The following is a 16,412-nucleotide window of genomic DNA, read 5'->3' as shown; positions in this document are numbered from 1 at the left end:
GATTTGATTTTTAGGAGACCACGCTCCCCCTGCGGGATAGAACTAGGTCTTACCTATGAATCGTATCCTTGAATCTTTGCATGGTCAAGGTGTCGATGAGTAGGAAATTTTCTCCAAGTTTAGACTTAGTGGACTATCTTAAGTGTTTCCCCTATTTATGGAAGGGGGAAACCTTACAATGCTGCATATGTACTCAACAGGTGTCCCACTAAGGCCTTGCAGTCTATCAATCCATACGAAGCTTGGCATGGTAGGAAGCCTTCTATTGGTCACTTGCGTGTCTTTGGTTGCTTGGCCTATGCTTTAGTGCCTGTGCAACAACGCAGAAAATTGGATGATAAGGTTGTCAAATGCATTTTTGTTGTGGCTACAGTGCTGAAAGCAAGGGTTACAAATTGTATCATCCGCCGCAGTCAAAGCGTATCTTGATTAGTCGAGATGTTGTTTTTGTGGAAGATGCTGTGCAGCCCTTGTTATCATGTACCAAAGAGACAGGTGTGAGCTCACGGGATGTATTTGATACGTTGTTGCCTCTCTTTACAGGTGGGAATTCAAATGTAAGTCCTAATGAGGCAAATATTTAGCCTATGCAGATTTCAAACGACATCATAGATCAGCCTATTTCTGATACAGATTTACAGGATGTAATTCATGAGGATAGGGCTGAAAATGAGCAGGCTAGAGGTATGCCTAAATGGCTGGTGCAAACCTTGCGTGATAGTAAGATTGATGCACCTATGACTAGTCGTACTCGTTCAGGTTTTCAGCATGCCTCTTATGCATCAGATTGTTATGCTTTGGCTGTGTCTAGTATGTGTGAAGAGGAAGAACCTCTTTCATTTGATGAGGCACAAAATTCAAAAAATTGGTTGGCTGCAATGCAAAGTGAATATGATGCTATAATGAAGAATGGTACATGGTCTTTGTGTGATTTGCCTATTGGTAAAAAGGCCATTGTATGTAAGTGGGTTTTTAAATTGAAACGAAAGCCAGATGGCAGTGTTGATCGCTATAAGGCTAGGCTTGTTGCAAAGGGTTATGCTCAAGAAAAGGGCATTGATTTTGATGAGACCTTTGCTCCCACTTGTCGTATGACTACCATTCGTAGCATTTGTGCATTGGCAGCTCATAATAGTTGGAATGTACATCAGCTGGACATAAAGACTGCGTTCTTGAATGGAGATTTGCATGAGGAAGTGTATGTATCGCAGCCTCGTGGTTTTGTTCAAAGAGGGTAGGAAAACAAAGTGTGCAGGTTAAAAAAGGCTTTATATGGTTTAAAGCAAGCTCCACGAGCTTGGTATGAAAAGATACATGCATATTTGACTTCACATGGGTTTCAGAATAGTCCAACAGAAAGCACTTTGTATGTTAAACGTGTGGATGGTGTACATCTAATCATTGCTCTCTATGTCGATGACATGCTGCTCACAGGACCAAATGAGATTGCTGATTTTAAGGCTGATTTGAATGCCTCTTTTGAGATGTTAGATTTGGGGCATTTGCATCATTATTTGGGGATACAATTTAAGCAGTGTGATGGAGGTATTGCTTTGTGTCAGACAAAGTATATTGAGACATTGTTGCGGAGATTTGGCCTTGAAGACTGCAAGCCTATTGCTACTCCAATGGAGACAGGTTTGAAGTTGAGTCTTCATGATGCTGGAGATCACTTTGATGTCACACTCTATCAGACAGCTGTTGGTTGCCTCATTTATGTATGCATTACGAGGCCGGACATTCAGTTTGCAGTCTCACAGGTGAGCAGGTTTATGCATAGCCCAGGGTCTCAGCATTGGAAGGCAGTTAAATGCATCTTTCGCTACTTGAGTGGCACCATACATCTTGGGTTGTTTTATCCCAAGGGGGGATCGTTGCCGCCAAATTTACATGCTTTTTCGGACTCAGATTGGGCTGGTTGCTATGACACAAGAGTGTCCACAAGTGGTTTTTGTTTCATGCTCGGTAGCTCATGCATATCTTGGTTGAGCAAGAAGCAACCTACTGTGGCCACTTCTAGTTGTGAAGCTGAGTACAGGGCAGCATTCACAGCTACGGTTGAGTGTGTGTGGCTCAGACGGCTTATGGCTGACTTGGGTGTTGGACAGGAGTCTGCCACCTCTATCTTCACTGACAGTCAGAGCGCATTGGCAGTTGCGAGAAACCCAGTTTTTCATGCTCGCACAAAGCACATTGAGGTGCATTATCACTATGTCAGGGAGAGACTCTCAGCAGGAGAGATCAGCTTGGCCTATGTGCCAACACAGGACAACCTCGTCGATCTTTTCACAAAGGCGCTTCCTCGTGAGAAGTTCGAAGCTTTCCGCAAAGCTTTGGGCTTGCTCCCCTTTGTGGATTGATCTACTTCGGGCATGGCACTCCCCTATACATGAGTGCCAGCTCTCGTTCACACCATCACTCCCAGGGGGGATTTGTTGCCACATATATAGGCAGTGATGTGTGTGAACACACTTAGGACCGCCGGGGCACTTTTTCCCTCTTTAGGAGGTTTTTCCCCCCGGCTTGTACATACGCCCATCATTCTAGGGCTAACTTATCTTTTGTACATTGACACAATCTAATACTTTGTGTTGTATGCATTCTTGCTTCTTCTTCTCCAAGCTGGTGTGCTTTCCTGCAACCCTAATTCCAACATTTGACACCTCAAAAGAGGCATTCAAATCAGCCTTAAAATCAGCAATATGACTCTCATTTGGTCCTGTGAGCAGCATGTCATTGACATAGAGAGCAATGATTAGATGTACATCATCCACACGTTTAGCATACAAAGTGCTTTCTGTTGGACTGTTCTGAAAACCATGTGCAGTCAAATATGCATGTATCTTTTTATACCAAGCTCGTGGAGCTTGCTTTAAACCATATAAAGCCTTTTTCAACCTGCACACTTTGTTTTCCTGCCCTCTTTGAACAAAACCACGAGGCTGCGATACATACAGCTCCTCATGCAAATCTCCATTCAAGAATGCAGTCTTTATGTCCAACTGATGTACATTCCAACCATTATGAGCTGTCAATGCACAAATGCTACGAATGGTAGTCATACGACAAGTGGGAGCAAAGGTCTCATCAAAATCAATGCCCTTTTCTTGAGCATAACCCTTTGCAACAAGTCTAGCTTTATAGCGATCAACACTGCCATCTGGCTTTCGTTTCAACTTAAAAACCCACTTACATCCAATGGCGTTTTTACCAATAGGCAAATCACACAAAGACCATGTACCATTCTTCATTATAGCATCATATTCACTTTGCATTGCAGCCAACCAATTTTCTGATTTTTGTGCCTCATCAAATGAAAGAGGTTCTTCCTCTTCACACATACTAGACACAGCCAAAGCATAACAATCTGATGCATAAGAGGCATGCTAAGAACTTGAACGAGTACGACTAAATATAGGTGCATCAATTTTACTATTACACAAGGTTTGCACCAGCCATTTAGGCATACCTCTAGCCTGCTCATTTTCAGCCCTATCCTCATGAATTACATCCTGTAAATCTGCATCAGAAATAGGCTGATCTATGATGTTGTTTGAAATGTGCATAGGCTGAGTATTTGCCTCATTAGGACTTACATTTGAATTCCCACCTGTAAATAGAGGCAACAACGTATCAAATACATCCCGTGAGCTTACACCTGTCTCTTTGGTACATGATAACAAAGGCTGCACAGCATCTTCCACAAAAACAACATCTCGACTAATCAAGATACGCTTTGACTGCTATGGATGATACAATCTGTAACCCTTGCTCTCAGCACTGTAACCAACAAAAATGCATTTGACAACCTTATCATCCAATTTTCTGCGTTGTTGCACAGGCACTAAAGTATAGGCCAAGCAACCAAAGACATGCAAGTGACCAATAGAAGGCTTCCTACCATGCCAAGCTTCGTATGGAGTAATAGACTGCAAGGCCTTAGTGGGACACCTATTGAGTACATATGCAACACACATGATAGCCTCAAGCCAAAACGCATGTGGCAAAGCTTGGCTCTTGACCATACATCATGCCATCTCCATAAGTGACCTGTTTTTCCTCTCAGCAACACCATTTTGCTGAGGGGTGTACGGCACTGTACATTGGTGTTTTATCCCACGACTAGCCAGAAATGCATCAAACTCTTTCTCCCCCCTCGATTAGAATGGAGGGTGCCCACAGTACAATTGGATACATTTTCAACCATAAGCATAAACTGTTTGAAGCACAAAAACACTTCGGACTTTACCTTTAGTGGATATACCCATGCATGCCTTGAGTAATCATCAATGAAAGTCACGAAGTACAAGTGTTTACCAAATGACAGAGTTTACATAGGCCCACATACATCACTATGTACAAGTTGCAATTTGCGAGTGGCCTGCACAGAACCATCCTTTGGAAATGCAGAACGCTGCATTTTGCACAAAATACAGCCTTCACAAACATGTTTCAATGGTGCCTCAAGAGGGGACAATGAAGCAACCATATCAAATTTTTGGAAACGCAGCAAACTAGCAAAGTTCAGATGAGCAAAACGAGCATGCCATAGTTTTGCATCTGAAACTGCCTTTTCATCAAAAATTGCATTTGTTGAATCTTCCACACACTTGTCATAAGAATTGAGCCTATACAGCCCACGAAACAAGGTGCCAGATACAATAATCGTATCACCAAAAGTCAAATCATGAACAGTACATCTGTCATCCGCAAATTTGATTACAAGTCCAAGTCTAGCAAGTGCAGAGATAGACAATAGATTCTTCTTTATCCCTGGCATATACAAAGCATCTGAAAGTATAAAAGCATTGCCATTTGCAATAGTAAGCATAATTTTACCAATGCCCTTCACTGGGTAAGAAGCATTATTAACACATGTGACAGTATTCCCATTAGGGACAACCTCAAGACAAGTGAACATATCACGATACGAGGTAATGTGCTTTGTAGCACCACTGTCAAAATACCATACATGAGAGTCAACAAAAACTGCCAACATGCATCATGTACAGTGGATCATACTGGCAATACACGCTAAACGCCCATTCTGTATCCTACACAACATTTACAGAATCTGCATTTGTAGAAGCATCCGCTATTGTGGCTGCATTTGACTCTTTCTTCTTTTCCTCTTTTAGCCTTTAACTTAGGGCAATTCTTAATGACATGATCATTTGCCTTACAATAGTTGCACCTAATCTTTTTCTTGCCTTTATCAAGAGCCTTCTCAGACCTATTATTGCTACTTGTGGAAGGAGAAGAAGTTGCAGACCTACTAATAGGAGAAGAAACAGTGGAAGGGGCTGCCTTACCACTTCTTCTCTGCTGGGCAGCAACAAATGCTTGATCAACTGCACGCTGCCTAGCCCTGTTTTGCCTGGACTGTGCTTCTTGCAAGAGCTTGTTGACTAAAGTATCATACTTGACAACATCAGGTATAACAAGTCTCCATGTGAAAGCAAAAGTCTGATATGACTCAGGTAAAGCATCAAGAACAGTCTGCACAAGAGAATGATCAGGAATAATCTCACCTGCAGAAATCAATTGTTCCTTGAGATCTTTAATCTCAGCAAGAAAAACATTCATGTCATCATCTTCCTACATAATCTTCGATTCTAGCTCTTTACGCAGGTAAGAGATTTTTGCCTCGTTACGACCTGCATACAAACCAGCTAGAATATCCCAAGCCTGTTTTGCTATTTTAGCTGAACGAATATGTGGGCTGATGTTACGTTTGACAGAAAGTGCAATCAAGGCATGAGCCTGCGCAGCTGCTAGAACCTACAACATCCTCAACAGATCCTACATCCACAGAACCTGGACGTACATCCATACCCTGCACAATGTTCCACACTCCTTTTGCAACCAAAACATGCTGCATTATGTATGCCCAAAGTGGGTAGTTGCTGTCTCCATCCAATTTGTCATCAGCAGACAACATGCGAAATACATCATTGCTGTTATCAGCCATGGCCCACTAACTAAAACTGTATGCCCAAAGTGGGTAGTTGCTGTCTCCATCCAATTTGTCATCAGCAGACAACATGCGAAATACATCATTGTTGTTATCAGCCATGGCCCACTAACTAAAACTGTTGCAAAAGCTACCTGTAATGAAGTAAAGACTGAACAGAGAACAACTGGTGCTATGTAGCACGGTCCACAATAGAATACATATACCTTTTTTTTGCAGAAAACTGCACTGTCAAAATTTCTGCAGAAAATGACGAAAACACCTGTGCAGAACTTGAAATGCAAAAACGGAGCCCGAAACGACCTCAGATGCGATTTCTGAGGACGCAAGTGTAGGGACCTGCAAGTGCTCGTGAAAGCTCACCTCAATCGAAGAACGTGAGTCAGAGGATGTTGGCAGTGTAGCCCTAGGAGTCGATGCCTGCTCTGATACCAATTGTTAGAATTAGGGTTGCAGGAAAGCACACAAAGCTTGGAGAAGAAGAAGCAAGAATGCACACAACACACAATGTATTAGATTGTGTTAATGTACAAAAGATAAGTTAGCCCTAGAAGGATGGGCGTATATATACAAGCCGGGGGAAAAAACCTCCTAAAGAGGAAAAAAGTGCCCCGGCAGTCCTAAGTGTGTTCACACACATCACTGCCTATATATATATGGCAACACTCATCTGACCTGCTGGTCAACGGAGAGTCCAGAGTGATACTATTTTGTGAGAAACAAGGATTGAATGGAAATTTTGGGTTATGACATCTGTAACCAATAATTTTTTATCAATGGATTGTTTTATGAATGTGTGTGCGTATCTGTATTCTAAAGTAAAAGTTAAGAAAGGCATTCAATTATGGGTGGGTGAGTACTTGTCTGATCAGTAGAGTTTTAAAATAATAAAATTGATCAATAGGAATACGCTTAGAACTCGAATAGTTAAATAATAACCTGAAGACTTTTCAAATGAATAGATCAATGGCTGTGCCTAATTCAATTAGGAAAAAAGTGTTGATTCCTTCAAGTTAAGTCTATAATAGTTTCTCTTCTATCTGGTTTATTCAGATGAAGGTTAGTTTAGTATCTTGACCTCGTTAGAAAAATTTGTTAAGAAATTCAAAATGGTGGAATTGTCCCCGTTTTTCGGGCATGGGAAATTTTCTCGGTTTTGGTTTTCGGAGTCTCATGCCCGAACATTCGAGGGCGAGGCCCCGAGTGGGAAACCCTACCCCGCGCAAGAGGGAGCTGCTTCCGTTGTTTGCCAGCAAAATCGGGAATCTGGTGCGCAGAGGGAGCAGTGGGATCTCAGAGTTGGTATCAGAGCTCTATTGTAAATTTACGTAACAGCATTAGAAGTTACTTAAAATTTTAAAGTAAATTTGGGAAATAATGTTTTCGCTTGTTAAATTTATGTTGAATGAACTTCAAAAATTAAAAACTCATAAATTGAATTGGAAATTTATAGATGGATACCCCGAATCTATCTGGCATTCTTGAACTCTCCCAAAGTCAGGATATGATAGCCTTTGCATTTGAGCACCTCATCAACTCTGCTAGAGTAAGTAGTGAGACTCGCACGTCATTTTGAGAGTCTTTACTTTCTTGATCCTCTTGAGCGACGTCGGTATATGTGGTTCTATGGAGGACGATGTATTAATGTCAGTACCAGTCAGCGTCAAAGGCTCAGGCAAAATATTTCTTTAGCCATGATTCTGATAAGGCTATGGCTTGTTCAGCATGTACAACTCTTTGATCATTCACCCAGGAACTTCAGAATTTCATGCCGAGTTTTTAGGCTTCTTAGTCGCTTTATCCCTAGAAGTAGAATTACAGCACCTCTTTCTGTAATGAATTGTGTGTACCATGGCATGTCTCCTTCGTAGTTTCGTTTCTTTATACATATATGATTGAGGCAGTGATTTTGGGAGCCTGTGATGCTCTATGTATATATCGAAAACTTTTGATAATAAATGATGTTTTACAAAAAAAATCCAAATTGTTTTCATGATTGTGAATATGGTTAGTAAACTTATCAGAGTAAATCTTGTTTCATGAAGTAAGATGAAATAATTATCTGATTAAAGAATAAATCACAAAAATTAAATAATCATAAATCTGTTATCAAAGTTAAGTTGACAAAAATCTCATTTTGTCAGAGTCATGAGGTGCGCGGCCCGTGCAAGGCAACCAGATCCTCTAACCGATGACGAAGAGTTGGATCTGGATGTTCGAAAAGCCCTGCACAGATCCCAACCTAGTTCCTTCAAGGGTGAAGTGGAGCAGTTAGGTGAAGTAGTGGAAAAGTGGACTGAGGCAATGGAGGAATACTTTGATGTAACTGGCTACAATGAGAGAAACAAGATGGCTCTCGCCAGGTTAAAGATTGTGGAAACGGCCAGGGTCGCTTGGAGGAATCACTATGAGACTAACCATCTCAACCGGAATACCCACGCCTGGACCGATCTTAAAGCTTACCTCAGAAAGAGGTTTTGTCCTCCGGGCTTCCTTGAAACTAAAATGAATGAGTTCTTGGAACTAAAGCAGGATAGCCAGAAAATTGAAGAGTACCATCAAGCTTTTGCCCTTCTCCTTAAATATTCCCCGCAATTGGATGAAGAGCAGCTAATGGCCAGGTTCATTCGAGGAATGAACGAGCCATTGGACACCTTAGTAAAGAATGCCAAACCTGTCTCAATGGCTGACCTTGATACAAGTTTGGTAATGCATTTAAGACATAGGCAATAATAAATTATCATCAAAACTGGCCAAATACTCCTTAAAATCATGGATTTTTGTGAGGAAATTGTCCATGGAGTCTCCCTCATCCATGTGCTCCGACTCCAATTGCTTGCATAGATAAGCAACACGTGCTTCATTACGTATCTGGTACAATGACAAAAGTTCATCCCAAGCATATTTAGCAGTCCTACATGATTGAATGTGAGGAATGATACTCCTCTTGATCTGACAAAGCAAGAAACGCATGTGCCTACGCTTCTCTTCCATCCCTTTTTATTTGTTCTTGCATAGGAGGTATGCTATGCTATGGTCATGCACCATGTGAAACTAAGTCCATGTCTACAGATATGTCTTCTACATCATGTTTATCAAAGGAACTAGGATGTTTCTCATTCCTAACCACAACATTCCATAGCCCTTTGGCTACCAATACATGTCTCATCATATAGCACCATAATAGGTAGTTGGTTACATCACTACTTGCCATTTTTGATAATACCCAAGCAAGTAATCATGTAACCTGTAAGTGAAAAGTGCTGCTTTGATGTAACCAATGGTGGCTCTCCTAATAAGGCTGCTGTAATGGAGACCTATAAGGTGTATGAAAGAAGTGCACAGTAATGTGAGTAGAAATTTTACTCATAAGATGTAGAGATTGATGTCGATGAAGTGTAGCTTATAGACAAGATCCAACGTGGTGAGTGTGTTGTTGATGCTTTCTTGTGTATCTGCACACCCTTATAGATCTGACAATACTACTCCAGAATTTGATGAAGAACAATAAAGATGTCTGTAGAAAACTGAAAACCACATAAACGACCCCCAAAATGTGCTTGGAAAATAAAAAATGATCAAAAAATAGTATAAAGTATTGTACACAGTATGGTCATCTTTCTTCTCCCCAAAGGGCTCCTTGATCCAATTCAAGAAGATAGGCAACTCGAGGTGAAAGGGTAGGCAGTAGCAACAATAGGGGCAAGAACATATGCTCTGATACCAAATATTGGAAATAGGGTTGCAGGAATGCACACAAACACACATACACACAGTGTAGAAGCTCAATGGAGCACACAATGAGATGATAGATAGATAATGAATGTGTGTTGTACAAAGATGATAAGTATGCCCCAAGATGGGTGTATACTAGCACTGGGAAAAAAACCTCCTAAAGAGGGAAAAGTGACATGGCTAGTCCTAGTGTGTTCACACACATCACTACCAAATGTGGCTACATGATCCCTCTATCTTTTTCACATAAAGTGAAAAATATGCATTAGACATCTGTAAAGTGAAAAATATGCATCATTCTCATAGTAGGCGATGGTAATAAGATAATCCTTAATCTTGTTTGACCATGCTCTAGGTGCTTGCTTCAAGCCACAAGGCTTTATGTAACCCATACATAAAATCTAAGTGTGCATCATTCTCATAGTAGGCGATGGCTACATCATAGCCAATTGCATTAGATATTTGAAATCCAATGGTAATAAGATAATCCCCGATCTTGTCTGACCATGCTCTAGGTACCTGCTTCAAGCCATAAAAGGCTTTATGTAACCTACACATAAAATCTAGGTGTGCATTACTCTCATAGCCGATGGCTACATCATGTATACTTCTTCTTGCAAATTACCATGTATCCATCTGATGTAAATACCAACCCTTTGTTGGCAGCCATAGCAACAACATCTCTCACGGTTGCCATTCTTGCAAATGGGTTGAATGTCTCCTCGTAGGTCAATGACATAGGTCTATGCATAACCCTTGGTGCCAATCTTGCCTTATACTTGCTCAGTGATCCATGTGATTTATGCTTAATCTTATACCTTATACACCCACTTACATCTAGTTACCTTCTTTTCCTTCCTTAAGCAAAGGCACTAACTCCCTTGTGAGTTAGTGCCTTCACCTTCTTTTCCTTAAGAAAAGGCACTAACTCCCTTGTGAGTTGGTGCCTTCACCTTCTTTTCCTTAAGCAAAGGCACTAACTCCCTTGTTACATTTACATCCAAAGATACCATCTCCTCATTTATGGTATCTTCCCATTATTTATTTCCAAATTCTTGCTCAAAACAAGTGGGCTCTAACTCTTGTATTTCTTTCACCATGTAAGCATAATGATGGGTTGTATATCCATCATATCTCAACCTATTAATAAGGTATCTAACCCTCATAGACTTGTATGCACCTAGATCACTGCCAGGTGTTCTCAAAAACCTTGGTTCTCCTTGCACCAGGAGTAACCACTAACAGAATGCCCAGCTTCTCATCAAGGCTTTCCTCGAAGCCACTAGATTTACCATTCACATATGAGTGACCTATTGATGGATCAAACATAAAAATCTGATCTACTTTTCCTTTTCTTTGCATAATACATGTGTACTTACATTTTTCCTCAACCTTCTTGACCATGGACTAATATTGGATCCACTACTAGAGCACTCTACAGGAGGTCGACTAGGAACCTATAATTGCTACTCTACATGTGGGGTGCATCATTCTTCTTACAACTGCATCTTCTATTGCCTTCATTGGTGTATATCGGCTATACTCATCTCATCAAAGATAACATATTTGCTTACTCGCATCTCACAAGCGGTAGGGTTATAACATCTATAAACTTTCTGATCCAAAGCATAACCAATGAAGATGAATTTATATGTCTTTGGATCCAACTTTCTTCTTACTTCATCGAGAATATGCATATATATTATACACCCAAATAATTTTAAGTGAGACATCTGGTTTTATGCTTGTAAACTTCTATTAACATGTCATATAATGAATAGCTATAGTGAGGGTCCTTTTTATAATGTAAATAGTAGTTATTATTGCTACTGCTTCCACCCGAAAATGATCTGGCATATTCTTTTTAGACATCAAGCAACGTGTCTATTTTTCCTTTCTGTAATACCATTCTGTTTGCAAAGTATACTTGCATGTGAACTATCTCTTGATTCCTTGCTTTTTCTGAGAAAATCATTGAACTCATTAGGATACACAATATCATCAGCTCTTTCTACATAGCTTAGTTTTTCTATTTTTTACATATCTTTAAACCACTCACCATGACTAGTCATAGATATTGTGCTCACACCTATGCTGTAATTTTTGAAATAGTCAGGAATCCTAGACACATCTTCTTTAAGTTGCTCTTCCTCTCGAGTCTGGGCCAAGCCTGCAGATAAGGAAGGCGACAAGCTAAAGAAAAAGAAAAAATGCAACTATTGCAAGAAACCTCATCACTACATTAATGAGTACAGGAAACAGCTAGAGAAGGAGAAAAAGAAAGACTTAGGTATGGTTGTAGGCTGATGCATTAGCATCTAATACAGAAAACAAAGAATCTGCATTAATGAGTACAGGAAATAGCTAGAGAAGGAGAAAAGGAAAGACTTAGGTATGGTTGTAGGCTGATGCATTAGCATCTAATACAGAAAACAAAGAATCTGCAAACTATGCACATGATGATTGGGTGTGTGGTGCAATTTTGACCCTTCACATAAGGATATATGCATGGCTGTTCTAGATGTACATGTCTAATATTTTAACAATGGTTCTAGTAAGCACATTACTTCTCATCGCAATTTGTTCATCACTTGAATTTTCTCCACAAGGAAACAATGTTACATGTGCAAACAACTCCTCGTATCATGTAAAAGTAGTTGGTATTCTTAGTACTATAAATGATGGAAAAATCACACTCTCAGATGTATTATATGTAGCAGGAATCAAGAATAAATTATTATCTATCTCTACCATTACTAAGGCAGGCTTAGTGGTTCAATTTATGGATGACATGTGTATTGTTCATGATCGTAGTGATGGCAATACAATTGTTGCTTTTGTTACTTTGTCTCGGGCCTTTACAAGCTAGATGCACATGAAAGACAAAAGCATGCTATATATATAGTCTCTACCACAAAGGAAATGGGTGATGCTAAGTTGTGGCATGCACGCTTTGGTCACTTGAACTTTGGCAGCTTCATGCATTTGCATAAGCATGACACTCTCATCACTAGACTCCTTGAGCCAACCTCCTAACCAATCTTTTACATCATTCCATGTCATAGGCTTACCCTGTAAAAGTTTTCCCAAGGGAATGGTGAGACTGAAGTAGACAAAATCCTCTGCATCAGTAAATCCACATCAGTAAATCCTCTGCATCAGTAAATCCACATCCTTGGGTTACTTTCCTCTTTTCAGAGTTTGATCTTTCTTAGGAATCTTATAGATCTAGCTATAAATGGTCCAAGGTTTTCTTGCATGTTGGTTTTCTCACTCTCACTTCCTAGATATTGAGGAAGAGTTCCCAGAGACCCCATGTGAGGAATCTAGGTCAAACATGTTCTTCAAAGATCCTAGAAAGATTTTTTAGATTATGTTCTTTGATTTGTTCCAAGAAATCGGAAGGAAGAGACTCAGGCTTTATATGAGGACATGTTTCTTTGGTCTCATCAAAAGGATTCTCCATCAATCCTCATTTCTTATGAAGTCTCTATTTTTGACATCTCTTTTACCAATTGAGAGTTTGATACAATCAACACTTCATTGTCAGAAACTGTAATGGTAGAGAGAGGTGGTGGACACGGGTGAGGCATTTTTAAAAGTCCAAGCATGCCCTCTACTTCTCGTCGTGTCTACCTAACCAACACTTGAGTTGCCAAAAGGTGCTCTTTTTTCTCAGCTGGGTTTAGATATTGCACAAGCTTTTTGTGTAAGTCTTGAGGATTCTTCTCAAGACTACTCTCGCGATCTCTCTCTTTGTGAAGCGCAACATTTCATCTTCTGGTATAGATGGCAGAGAAAATGAGGAATCTATTCCATCTTTTGGTATAGATGGTAGAGATCTAGGAAATGAGGAATCTGTTCCATCCAAGATTTTGACTTTATCATCCCCTTTCCCAACTTGGATACTCCTCCTTTTGTTTTAATCTTATTTTCATGCTCTTGGAAGTGCTAGCTTCCAGGTCAGTCAAAGTTTTGTCACCCTTATCTTTAGTCAACTTTGCTTGTGTTTGTGTAATCACAGTGTTGATAGGTATGAGGATTGAATCAATTCTCTACCCTTGCAAGATGCTCAACATATTTAAAGCTATAGTCGGTCCCATACAGGTCCACTGCCGCTGGTGGAATAGTATGGTAAAGGCTCGGGGGGGTCACTTAGTGTAAAGCCCCTATATCACGTGCGTTCAAGGCCTCTTTTATAAACCCCTATGTAACCTTTTTTGAGTAGTTTTCTCCACCCTTCTGTAAAATTTTGTAAATTTTATAAATCCCTTACTGTCGATATATTTTTTTAAAAGAGATATTTCAAATATCCTTATATACTAGATACGATTTTGAGATGACATTGAGAAGGCAGTGATTGATCCTAGAAAAAGCCAAGGTAAAGTTGAAGCCTGACAATGTGGACATCTACTACCCCCTGTATTTCAAAGTGGTGGGGTATTTGCTCTAAGGCCAAGGGCTATCAGTCTAAGGCCAAGGGCTATCAGCAATGAAGATCCACTATATTATGATACATTGGGTGTCATTATTTGTGCTATTGGTGCGAGATACAATAGTTATTGTGCAAATGTTGCAAGAACGTATTTGATTGATGGAGACCCAGTTCAATCAAAAGCTTAAAAGGCACTTCAGAAAGCCCACAAAGCTGCCATGAATGCTTTAAAATGTGGAAATCCTGCTTCAACTGCTTACAAAGCAGCATTATATGTTATGGAAAGGGAAGGGCGGGAGTTCTTGCCCCATATAACTAAAATCTCTGGCACAGGTATTGGCATTGAATTCAGGGAATCTGGCCTAAGCCTGAATTCCAAGAATGATAGGATTCTAAAGGCAGCTATGGTATTCAATGTTAGTTTAAAAATGTAAAATTTATAGACATAGAGCTCATAGGACCCCAAGACAAAGAACTTTTTTTTGCTGCTCTGCTGACAGATACTATAATCATAAAAGAGAAAGGTCTTGAGAGTGCAACTTCGAATTGTTCAAAATCTTACGATGATATTGTGTCTTCTTTCAAAGATGAGGAAGAGGAGGAGCAGGAGAAGCCAAAATCAAAGCTAAAGCTACCATCGCAAGTAATGGAGCAAATGCCCAGTTTCTGAAAGCAACTTTGCACCCTGACAATCAAGAGATGACAAAAGAAGAGGTGTGCAAGCAGCATCAAGCGGATCTTGCTCAACAAAAGAATGAAGAGACCGTTAGGAGGCTGCTGGCTTCTGGGGGTCTGGGCCAAGGAGACGAGCAAGGTGTGGTCAGGACCACTGGAGATTTAGTGGCCTATCGGAATCTAGATGATATTCCTTTCTCAAAAGAATTAATGATTCAGGTAGATCAGAAGAACAAGTCAATTTTGCTGCCAGTTTATGGTTTAATGGATCCCTTTCACATAGCTACTATAAAGAGTGTTACCAGCCAATAGGATGGAGGCCACTCCTTCATTCGAATGATTTTCAATGTGCCCAATGCTGGTTATTCTGCCACTGACTTGGCATCACAGAAGTTCCCCGGTGCAATTTACTAGAAGGAAGTTTCCTTCCGATCTAGTGATGTGAGACACACTAACCAAGTAGTCCAGCTGATTAAGACGTTGCGTCGCCAAGTTGCTTTGAGGGAATCAGAGAAGGTAGAGAGGGCCATGCTAGTGACACAAGAAAAACTATAACTTATGAAAGCAAAACCTATAAGACTATCAGATTTATGGATTAGGCCTGTCTTTGGAGGCAAGGGGCGCAAGTTGAGTGGTACATTAGAGGCACACACCAATGGTTTTAGGTATTCAACCATGAAAGCTGACGAGAAAGTTGATATTACGTACAGAAACATCAAGCATGCTTTTTTTCAACCTATAGAGAAGGAAATGATTACCCTGCTGCACTTTCACTTGCATAATTTTATCATGATTGGGAACAAGAAGACCAAGGATGTGCAGTTTTTTCTGGAGGTGATGGATGTGGTGCAGACCTTAGGTGGTGGAAGATGTAGCACTTATGACCCTAATAAGATCAAAGAAAAGCAGCAGGAGAAAGGGATAGAGAAAAAAAAATACAAAGTTCAAAATTTTTGTGAAGAGAGTTTCAGAGTTGTTACCTCAAAGCCGTTTGCTAGCTCAACGTCTCTCTCTGCTGTAGTTGCGTAGGCCTTGAAATCTCGTCATGGATTTGGTTCCCCTTGTCTTCGATCATGGCACATGCTTTCAAGATACGTATGAACGTTACTGCTTCTGGAAGGATGCCCTCATGCTGCATCTCTTCAAAGAAGCGAAGTGCTTGCTCTGCATGACCTTCTTGAGCATGTGTCCTGCAATCACTCTGAATGAGTCAGCTAATTTACTACAAGACAAACAAGGAATCCCCTGCCATAAGAGGCCAGCAAAAAGTACTAAAACAGCCTTTTTCATACTAAGGTAATCAATCATTGAACTCTCACTTAATCTCCTGCCAGATCAAAATAATCATAGACTGTAGATAATTTTAGCTCAAAAATTCTCTCATTAGAGACCAGACATAGCTTTTGTCCTAAACTGGAGCCATACACAGTAATATTCCTACTCATTGTATCCTTCACGGTTCCACCAAACAGAAGGAGAAAAATGATACACAGCAACTCAATGAAAGATCAACTCTATGTAGTTTCAACCACCCGGTTCCTTGATTTTTGAACTAGGTTGAGTTACTCCTTATATTACCACTAATAGAAAATA

General features: G+C 40.3%; 1 pseudogene; it reads left to right on the top strand.

Annotated features, from left to right (window-relative positions):
* LOC147632685 (FACT complex subunit SPT16-like) overlaps positions 1–15,840 on the top strand; it is a 35,933-nt pseudogene extending 20,093 nt beyond the window's left edge.
* The last annotated feature ends 572 nt before the right edge of the window (positions 15,841–16,412 follow it).

Source organism: Cibotium barometz, chromosome 13 (genome assembly GCF_041138505.1).
Source record: "Cibotium barometz isolate CiBa-2024 chromosome 13, ASM4113850v1, whole genome shotgun sequence".
NCBI classification, from domain to species: domain Eukaryota; kingdom Viridiplantae; phylum Streptophyta; class Polypodiopsida; order Cyatheales; family Cibotiaceae; genus Cibotium; species Cibotium barometz.
The sequence above is the reverse complement of the archived record's forward strand: the minus strand, read 5'-3'. Positions and strand labels throughout refer to the sequence as shown.